The sequence below is a fragment of the Alosa alosa genome, chromosome 8 (assembly GCF_017589495.1).
Source record: "Alosa alosa isolate M-15738 ecotype Scorff River chromosome 8, AALO_Geno_1.1, whole genome shotgun sequence".
Taxonomy (NCBI): domain Eukaryota; kingdom Metazoa; phylum Chordata; class Actinopteri; order Clupeiformes; family Clupeidae; genus Alosa; species Alosa alosa.
The window spans coordinates 10,763,155-10,774,211 of NC_063196.1; the positions used below are offsets into that span (position 1 = coordinate 10,763,155).

At 39.9% G+C, this 11,057-nt stretch overlaps 1 non-coding gene across 1 annotated transcript; it reads right to left on the reverse strand.

Moving 5' to 3' along the window:
• Nucleotides 1-10,215: 10,215 nt before the first annotated feature.
• Nucleotides 10,216-10,298, reverse strand: trnal-cag. The gene has a single exon. It is a non-coding gene; the product is annotated as a tRNA-Leu (tRNA).
• Between the last annotated feature and the right edge of the window lie 759 nt (nucleotides 10,299-11,057).

Here is an 11,057-nt window from a genome sequence, read left to right on the forward strand (position 1 = left end):
TAGAGCTTAGAATCACGACTTACTCTGAGGGGCTAACTTACGAAAGACTGGATGTCAAGGTGCGACACCACTCTGAACTTTGATCTTTGACCCCAGAACAAATACAACTGCTGCAGCAGGAAGTGGCTGCACTGCTTATGTTCCTGCTCTGGTTATGACAGTTCTGTGGATAAATTTGGTGCCTCATCAAAATGTTTTTATCTAAAAAAAAATCTGACTTTGTGACATTTCTGCAGTAAAAAAATGTAACACCCCAATGGATTCATGTTTTAGCATGTTTTACACAGAACATACAGTATAACACATAACATGTATAACACGTGCAGTACATACTTGCAATCAATGCAAATGGCAAAATAACCTCAGTTGAAAGTCAAATTTATTCAAAATTATTAAATATCATGTTGCCAATAACACATTTTTTGAACCTGTTCTATGATAACAGTGGTCAAACATGAAATAACACTTGATGATTTGTAAATATGGTATTTATGGAGGGAAATACCAAGCAGAATAGAAAAGCAATTACAAAGGGAAAACTGACAGGTGTGATATCCCAGGTAGAGGTAGTCAGAGGAGGTAGGAGGTATGGCAGAAGAGCTAACTTGGTCTTAAGAGCTTTGACTGGATGGCTCTCATACTTAACGATTAATGACCATCTTATTTAACAGTAATCCCAATGAATCCAGTATGGCTCTGCTTACCTCTCCAACTGGGTTAAGTAAACCAATGGTGAACCTCAGACAAGATGGTGTTGGCAGCTTGATGAGGTTGAAGAGATTGAAGTTTGTTTCAGTGAGAAAAATTGCTCAAATGATGGGAGAAAACTCTTCCAGGATAATCAAGGCCAAATTTGTAGATACACTTTTATAAAAATAGAATTACCCAATTATTTTCTCTGAAATAATTTGAAACTGACCAAAGTATGTGCCATTATTCATTTCATGTTTAATGTAAACAAGACTTGTGATACTAATTAAGATGAAACTGCGAGCTGGAAACCAGTATAGTCCAATAATTTATCAACAAATTTGCCATGGCCATTTCTATAATGTCTTTGTAAAATAAACAATAATGATCTATTTTCAAACTTCCTTTTCTTTACTCTATTATACCAAAAGGCATGCAGCTATGAGAAAATTGCTTTATTTCTTTTCAGGAAGAAATTAAGCGTTTTTTCAACAAACTGTAAATACACAAGCAAATTTGGCCACGACTGTATATTTCTCAATGTCTGATTACTTCTTTGCTCAAATGCTGGCCTAATGCCCATGAGAATCAGCCAGAGTGACAGAGGCAGTCACACACCGTATTTATTTTTTTCACTGTGGGCACATGAATGCGTCTTGTTTTTGCTGATGTCTGACTAAGACGTAAATGCTCCGCAAGACTTCCTGGTGTCTCCCTTATCTTGGAGCTGCAGCCGGGAGCTCCTTTTTTCCGATCAGGCGGAGTTCTGGTAAATCAGGTATGCTTACTCACTAGGGAACCCCTTCCCTCACAAACACGTAGGCCATTAGGGCACGCACGCACGCACGCACTCTCTCTCTCTCTCTCTCTCTCTCTCTCTCTCTCTCAAACACACGCTTAGACACAAGCTACTTTCAGACATGTCCTCCATAGTATATGCATTTTTTTGTCAAACAGAGGTCCAACCCTTTGGGTGATTCAGATATGATACTGCGGACATTATGTGTGAACGACACCGACGCACATGAACAGAATCTCCGCGTGGTTGAACAGTTTGAATGTGGTTGAACACACACATGAATAGAATCTCCACATGTTCTTTGCTTCGTTCAGACTCATTTAATGCCCGTCAGAAATACTAGGAGGGGAGCAGTAGAACTGCCGGCTAAGTTCGGAGTTCCAAATGTCCGGTTATGTTGTTCAGATATACGGCCCAACCGCTTGACATCCACAAAACATGTAGACTTACACCTATGTCTGAAAGCAGCTACACTTTCATTCACTATACACACACAGTCGTATAAGGTATATAGAGAGAATGCAAATGGGTAAGATCAAGAGAACGAGAGAGAAAACTCATGTGTCATAAGGATGAGTAAGCCAACTGGGCTGACTAGTTTTTTCTCCATGAGTCATAAGACCCCCATACACACACACACACACACACACACACACACACACACACACACACACACACACACACACACATACATACTTAACCCGCTGCCCTGTCCCGTCTGCCTGAGTCAGACAAACTACAGATGACGTCACCTAACCCACCCACTCCTCCGCCTCTCCCCCCCTGAGGGGGAATACTGGGGGAGGAGAAGGGAGTGGAGCCCCCCTCCCCTTGAGATAGTTGCGTATACTCACAGAGCACCATCCCCGCTGGGGCAAAGAGGAAACCGAGAGAAAGAACACAGTAGGGTGCCGCCTGGTGCACAATAGACGACCCGAACACACCCGAGGGGCACTACGGTCTTGACTAAGCAGAACGGAAAAAGTGAAACTTGGTTATAAAGAGAATGTTAGTTATTGCCAATTTTATGCAATTTAATATCATAGTGTCTTGCATCATACATCAGACTTTCGGCTTTCAGCTCTGTATCATGCATTCTGTAATACAATATCGCAAATACAAGTTGTGCCATCCTTTAAATTCATTGACTATGTATTATGGGATGGTAACATAACAGGTGCCTGGCAGACAGTGTGTGTGTGTGTGTGTGTGTGTGTGTGTGTGTGTGGACAGGCCTTCCTGCTGAGGAACGCCTTCACAATGACTAATGATCTACTGAGCAAAGCAGCAAGAAAAAGCATGCAACCAAAACAGAACACAGCAGCACAGCACAGCAGAGCCGTGCAGTGACCAAGCCCAGCCAGAGCAAGTGACCGTTGGCTGCATGAGGCCACCCTCCCAGCAGGAGCCCGAATGCCTGCTGCCCACATGTGAGCAACTGTGTTGCTGAAGCTCCAGCTTAACTGCTCCCTCCCCCACTGCCATGTCAGAGCTGATTACAGTAGAACCCTCTCCGCCACAAGCGGTCGCCTTCCTTGCCAGAACTGTACAGCTCCACTTGAAGGTTGAGTATGTTTAAGGTGTTTAGCGATGACTTATACAATATCATAGAGCAATAATATCAGGGTGCTTGGACTGCTGATGGGATGATGTATGGAGGAGGTTGTGGTTATGTATGTGTTCTTAAGGTCCAAATATCCTTTTTTTACAGGAGGATATTTTAGACACTCACAAAAACTTTGCACTTAAGTCCAACAAACAGATGTTGACATGTTTTTTTTTTTTGCCATCCCATGCTTTTTATGTCACTGACACAATTTGAACATTTCTGGCATACCATATGATCTTAATTCCTGAGAACTGCAGTTAATTTTTACAGTTAATATGTAAGTTTGTAGCATTTGGCACAACATCCCATCACACATCACTTCAAGTCCTTTGGATATCATGTTAAACAACAATAAGGCCAACCCTTTGCACAACCTACAGTGTTTCCCATACATTTACTTATTTGTGGCGGCCCATCACAATATCAACATTGACCACCACATAGTGATTTTCTAGGTTGTACTAAATTGTGCTTAAATCTGGTTAGCATCATAACCACACTGTGCTAATTGTTAAAAACTGTTGCATTCAAGTTAATTTCTGCAAACCAACCACCACAAATGGAATTCAATTCTCTGGGAAACACTGACCTAACTCATAAGGCGAACAACAATATTGTGTTCCTGGAACAAATCTGCTTTATGGTGATGTACAATGCATGTTGGCCTGCACAAGATAAGGCTCCGCTGTTGTAAGAACTTAAAGCTGGCATAGGTGTGCTATTTTTACATTCTGATCCAAATCCATGCAGCTCTATCACATCCATGGAATTTATAATTTTCCTATTGTGCGCAAAAGCTGTGCCTTCAACAACAAACAGAACCAATACAAGCACATCTGCATGTTTGACAAGATTTGCTTTACACTGCAGATGAGCGTGTAAGAGAAGCACCATAACAAAAGGGGGGCAAGAATAGGCAGAAAAGGAATTTAAATTTGCAAGTCAGGATCTTCTTGGTGTGATTGTCCCTGTAAACCAGACGGGTAATGCAAGAACTGTCTTTGCAGACTCACAAATCCTATTACCAGTAGTCTTTAATTGCCTCTACCAAGTTTATGGGGTGCCCTGGATTAGCTATGAGATGTGACATCCAGATCCCTGCATGCCCTGGATCTGTCAGTTTTTAACATGTCTCAGCAAAAAAAAAAATCTAGATCAGAGAAGGCATTGTAACAAACCCATTCAGTACAATAACCAATCCATGCATTGAGTGTATAACTGTTTTTTAAAGTAGCTTGAAACAAAAGTTATTTGAGAAAATTATAATAATGGAGTTATCAGTAAACAAGGTGTGTAGCCCAGGGATGTGCTAAGAAACATCAACATTTATTTTAATATAAACTAAATACAGTAACCACGCAATATCAAAATAAAATACTGTATTTTTGTTTTTTCAAAATACTAAAAATAATCTTTAAAGGGAGCGTGAAATCACTTTGCAAACCTTCTATCTGTCTGTTTAATCTATTCCTTCTTCAGTAAGTGCACAGTGTTTGAGAGCAACAGCTTTTCTCCGCCTACAAGACATGCCATAAATCTGCAAACAGTCAACAGATCAATTCTGCTGACCTGCCTGTTACATCTCAGCCAACTGAACTTTTCAAGCGATAGGCCTACAAACTAAACACTGAACCTATTTGAAAGCCACAGAATGTGGGCTTAAAGCAACCCAGTTCTATCCAGGGATCGCCACTCGTGATGAGTCATGGAATGCCTCTTGCCCAATCAGAAATGTATAAATAGTTTAAATGGATCTGTATAATGTTGTATAATGCTTGATATTGATTTAGGTGACACATGCAACTTTTTGAGCTAAGGGCAAGAACGATAAAAAACGATTTCAGAACGATAAAAAGCTAATAGCCAATCAGAACCCATTGAATTTTAACCGTCACATTCATTAACACAAGGATAGACTTTGTTTATCGTTGTTCAGTGTGAACGCTTTTATCGTTATGGTTATAGTTATCGTTATCATTATCGCTCTTGGTGTGAATAGGCCTGGGCCCACTTCCCCGATAACGACGGAGACACGCTCTTAAGAGGGTTTTCTACGATTCATCTTACGATCGTTCGTTTTGTTTTTCCGACTGTTTCCCCAACATGCTCGTATCGTGAACGCGCATGCACTGCTCTTAAGATGCTCTAAGGGGAGCTGTCCACGTTAATAGTTCTGAAATATCCTCTGATTTGGTGATGTCAGGTGACTGCACGTCACAGCTATAGGCCTACCATTTAAACTTCGGATCTACACATTAATTCACATCAATACGAAAATAGAAACACTTTGACATCTGCATGTAAGCATCCCAAGTAGGTTATATACCACACAGAGACATAAATAATTGTAATTATTTTAAGATTAGATTGTTGCACCATGCAATAATTTTTCGCGGTGCCACTTAAGAACACGTTTGACGATAAGAAAGAAGTCGAGTAAGAAAGAGAGGAAATGTATAGGCTTAGATTTTGATGCAGTAGGCTACAGACTAAACCAAATGTTGCTTTCTCTGCTTTTTACCTCATAGGCCTAATAAAATATTCACGTAGCAAAGATAATGTCAAACTATTCTGGCAACGTCTCGTTTCATAACTTGATTGCATTTTTGTCCGCTTTTCATCACATTATTATGCCCATTAAATGTAGGCTATTTTGCACGCTAACATCTGATTCATCACAGGTAAACACAATAAAGAATGGGAACGTAAAATGGATTATGTATTCTAAGTTGTAATTCCTCTGTATGTCCTGTTGGTGACCTCAGTGAGAAGTACTGTTAAGACGCTCTTAGCCGGTAACGAAGTACTCTGGAGCACTCGTGAGATCTACGAGTGTTTTCACGACGCTCTTAAGATACGATGGTTTCGGGAAACAGTCGGCAAATCTTAAGACGTTCGTAAGAGGGACTTTACGACGCTCTTAGGCTTAAGAAGCTTTCGGGGAAGTGTGCCCTGGGCAAATTACTCAGCACTAATAAGAGGCTACATTCATTGTTTTGCACTTTCATGATGTCATCACATCACCAAAGGATTGTTTTAGGCCTCGGTGCCACCATTTCTTTTTACCAAAAATATTTGCCACTATTTTTAAACTACAAAAATACACACCTATAAAGTAGTTGACACAAAATGTGCAGCCATTTTCTTCAACCCGATAAAATGCAAATGACAAAATAGCCTACTATTTTGTATTTGAAATATGTATTTTAAATACATTATCATAAATACTGCCCATCCCTAGTGTAGCCCAATTCAAGCAATCCTGCAAAAACAAACTCAGTTCCAAAGTATAAAGAACTTCAATAAATGTCCTTATAAATTTACTTAGGGCCTACAATGATGGCTAGAACTTGTGAACTGCAGAGCTTTACCATCCTTCATGCAGAGCATCAGTGGGGAGGACACACATAGACATAATATACATAGACGCCGCATCGACCGCTACTCCTTACTAGCGCTGACGAGATTTGGAGCCGCCATCTTGGACCGGTCATCCACTCCACTCAGTGTAATCTGTTTGGCCGGTGAGATGAGCTGTCAGCGCACTTAATTAATCATATCTCACTGAATACCGAACAGATTCTCACGCGTTTTTTTTTTGCTGCAAAGGTCATACATGTAGCTATGATACAGGAAACATGATTTAGCGTATTTTAATATTCATAGTGGGTTTAACAGTGATAGAATATTCTGATATATGATATAAAGTGACCTGACGTCCGATATCAAAACTGGGAACATAATCCATGTTTGACAGCATAGACAAAACTAGTTTGATACAAATTTAATGAGTTAAATATAGTTCACAGTTGACAGAAAAGTTCCATCAACAGCATTATTCACAGTCCACAGAAAGGTTCCATAAACATTTAAGTGAGATCAGTGCCATTCAGACATCTGAGGGGTATTCCAAGTAGGCCTATGTGGTTTAGTGACAAACTTGGGTAAATTGACTCAGAATAAGTTGTAAACCTCCCAGTAGAAAAGCTGTATGATACAGGAAACATGGTTGTGTGTATTTTAATATTCATAGTGGGCTTAACAGTAATAGAATATTCTGATATATGATATATTATAAAGTGATGACATCCAATATAAAAACTGGGAACATAACTAATCCACGTTTGACAGCATAGACAAAAACTGGTTTGATACAAGTTTTAATGAGTTAAATTTACAGAAAAAAATCCATTAACATCTTCAGTTCAGTGCCATCAAAAATAAAGTGATGAACAGACATTGGTGTGGCATAAAGGAAATGGAGTAACTGGGTTCAATATCAACAGCATTTGTTAGACAAGTTCCATAAATATTGTAAAGTGCAAGTTTGTAGGTTTGTTTCTGATCCTTAAAAAACAGACGTAGGTTTGGCATAGTAAGTGTAACAGTTCATCAATTCAAGACAAAAAGGTGACTTGTCACTTGTACAGTGTCAATGGGTTCATCAACAGCATCTGTTATTTACAGTTCACAGAAAGGTTCCAGCCCCAATGAAGAGATGAAATAAAAAGGAATTAAGAAACATTTTAGAAACTGCTAAGATCAACCCGTTCATTGCAATCAGTAAAGAATCAGGGAGTGTGTCTTCACAGGCTCAGTAAGACAGAGTTACCGTCATGCAGTTGGTTCTATGATTTCGACAACTGGTGCATGTCATTTTGTATGTTCCCACCTTGCTAAAATTGCTTGGGTACACTTTGGCTGAGAACAAAAGTGCTTCAGACAGCAGGTGGGCAAATAAGATGGCATAGTAAACTGGGTAAACTCCATAAAAGAGGACTGAGTCAACCAGACGATGGGAAAATAGGACACAGAGTGGCGAATGCAGGTGATGAAGGTGGAGCTCATAAATCAAACATTCAGTCACAGTGTAGCAGATGCCCTGCAGTACTGCAATGAAGAGCACCTTCCTCAGTTCCAGGGTGTGAGGAGACCGTTCAGTTCATTCACAGTCTTCTTGAACAAGGCAGTTGTTCTGGAGAGATACAAAATAATAAATAAATGAATGAAAAGGAATTTGAGAGGCATCTTATTCTTGTTAGGGTAAATGACATGTGAATAATACAGTGTTGGGCAAGCTACTTCGAAATTTTAGTGAGCTAAACTATCAGTTACTCTGCCATGAATAAAACACTACACAAAACTACAACCCAGTCAAATGTATTAGTAGCCTAACACAAACACAGCAGTAGGCTAGTTCACTACATAGGAAGCTACTTTAAATTGTGCTAATTTCACATGACAAGAAAAGTGTAGCTTGTCTGGCTAAGCTACTTGATAAATAAAGAAGTTGAGCTATTGAAAAGTTACTTTATTCAGGAAATAGTGAGGCTACACACTACACAGCAGGCTACACACCAACACACTTAGCTGTGCTTAGCTAGCGATTGCCCAATAGGCTAGTCTATGTCACTTGTGTAAAATCGGCCGCCAAATCTAGTATGATTTATTTCTACAATAGCCTTCTTGTGTCAGTTGTAATCTAAGTCAGTGTTATGGAATATGACTTATCAAGTCTCAGTTCATAGCCGGGTAAACACCGAGTAAACATAGCCTAGCTATCGATAGATGGCTACGATTTTCATACAGTAATATCACAGATTGCTCCTTCTCAGCTCTCTGGTAATATTCTATTCACAAAATACAACCAATAGTACGGTTATGTTAAATCTTACTTGTGAAAAGTAAATCCCCAGTATGGTCCCCGATTTGAGAAGGAACATGCTGCACAGTGCTGTCATCTTGTGTCTTCTGCTGCAACGCAACGAGGAGTATGACCGGTCCAAAATGGCGGCCGCATTTCTTGTTTCCAGCAGCCAATGCGGCGTCTATGTATATTATGTCTATGAGGACACAGGCCTCACAGGCCTGCCTTACAGTAGGTTCTGCTGCTCACCTTCCTCATGCCTTTACTGTTCGCTTCACAATCAGTAGGCTATGTTACTAGTGTGCTCTCTGTGAGAAAACATGACATGTTTTACAGCCTATTCAACAGTAGGCTAGATCCACATGTGGCGTTGCAAAGTTTTGGAAGCACTATACTGAAAACACACCACTGCATATTTTAACAAAACAGCCTACCTTCACTTAGGCCTATATTTCCTTGCCATAATTTACTTGTTTCCCTTTTATGCCTGACTCAGTTCACGTGTGATTTTTATTACAGGCATTGCTGTACAATTTTTCATTCATGTCTGCATTATTTCAGATCGTAAGCTACGACAGCTGAATAAAAATGTGGGATACATCCCTATACACCATGACTTCCAAGTGACTCTTACCAGTTGAACACTCGCGATGCACATTGACACACACTTTTGAAATGTCCAACTTCATCAACTGCTGCCTTGAAGAAATGGAGATGGCACTACTGCGTAATGGAATGAACTGTAAGACACTTTTGTTTCCCTCTGTTTTAACTTTGCTCTGTAATTTTGGATATTTGTTTTGATTGTCCAGACAGTGTCAAAGTTAGCTACATGTAGGCCGATGTTTGCTAGCTAACGTTATATGACTGCCAAATGCTAGTCGTTTCCTTGGGGTGTTAAATGATTTCAATACGAAGTAGGCTATCCGCATCGGCTGTAGGCTAGGCTATCACATAACCGTATGATTTTTTAACAGTGAATATTGTGTGAATACTTTATCTGTGCTTGATAGTGTTTATCATAAAGCATGGTTCCTATGGCACGGTCTCTAACTATGTATATGCGTGTGAATAATGGGCTAATTTTGAGGAGGCGGGTGACTGTCCTCATATTTAAAAAAAATGTAGCCTATCCTCTCAATTAGCCACAAAGACAAAAATTGTAGCTATCTATGATAACTAAGACAACATCCTAGATATAGGGAGAACGTAGCACTTGACATTCAGTAGAGACTGTATTTTGCTTGCTAAAGGTAGATTGCATGCTTGAAAGAGTTTGATTAGGCCTACTTTATTGTTGACCGTCCTATGTTATAGCCTACCATGTGTGCACCAGTAGGCCTACCCCTTGTATTTGTTAGCTTTTAGCCAGGCAAATATATATGACAATAATCGGGGTAGGAGCTAAGGCAATATGCGCACACAGTTGTAGACCTAAGATTCCTCAAAATAACGGATGTGAAAAGTTATTGTCAGAAGTGGGATTCGAACCCACGCCTCCAGGGGAGACTGCGACCTGAACGCAGCGCCTTAGACCGCTCGGCCATCCTGACTTAAGGAACTGAAATGCATGACGTAATTTAAAACGGAAATGGTAAAGTGTTGTTTCCGTTCTGATTCCGTGTGAAAATACGATTTTACATATTATTTAATGTACATAGTAATAGTAAACTACGTTCGAATCATAGTACGAACGAGTCGCTGTTTGCGATGTCTTTATTTTCCGTTTTGGATGCTTGAATGCAGCGTAGTTGTAGGCTAATGCTTACTATCACTATGGGACATCTGCCAGCCAGCCTAGACTCCGTCAAAGAGTGTAGAAGTAAGTTAGCCTACTTCTGTTATTATGACAGACTTGTCTGTATGCTATAGGTGCTTTGAAGCGCATACAAGTTCTAGGTTCGAGCCTGCCCTTTCTGAAACGCATCACGTGCATCAATGACACATTACGGCAAGTTCTAGGTTCGAGCCTGCCTTTTCACTGGACGGAAAAAATAGTAGCCTACACATTTCAAGGGACAATACACATATAGGTTTTAAAACGTTAAATAATATAGGCCTATAACATAGATGATAAACAACCATTTGGTATTCCAGGGTCCAAATTTTATATATTTTTTCATTTTTATTATTTTGAATATTTTAGGGCCTTGTTTATGAGTATGTGTGAAGAATGACATGGATTTATGGTAAAATATGTAACTGTATTGTTTCAATCCCTTTTCACCTAAATCCGTATTTGTCAGCCATTTTTAAAAATGGCTGCCGTGGCCCCTAGGGTCCAAATCCGAGGCACCATAGATTCTAAAACT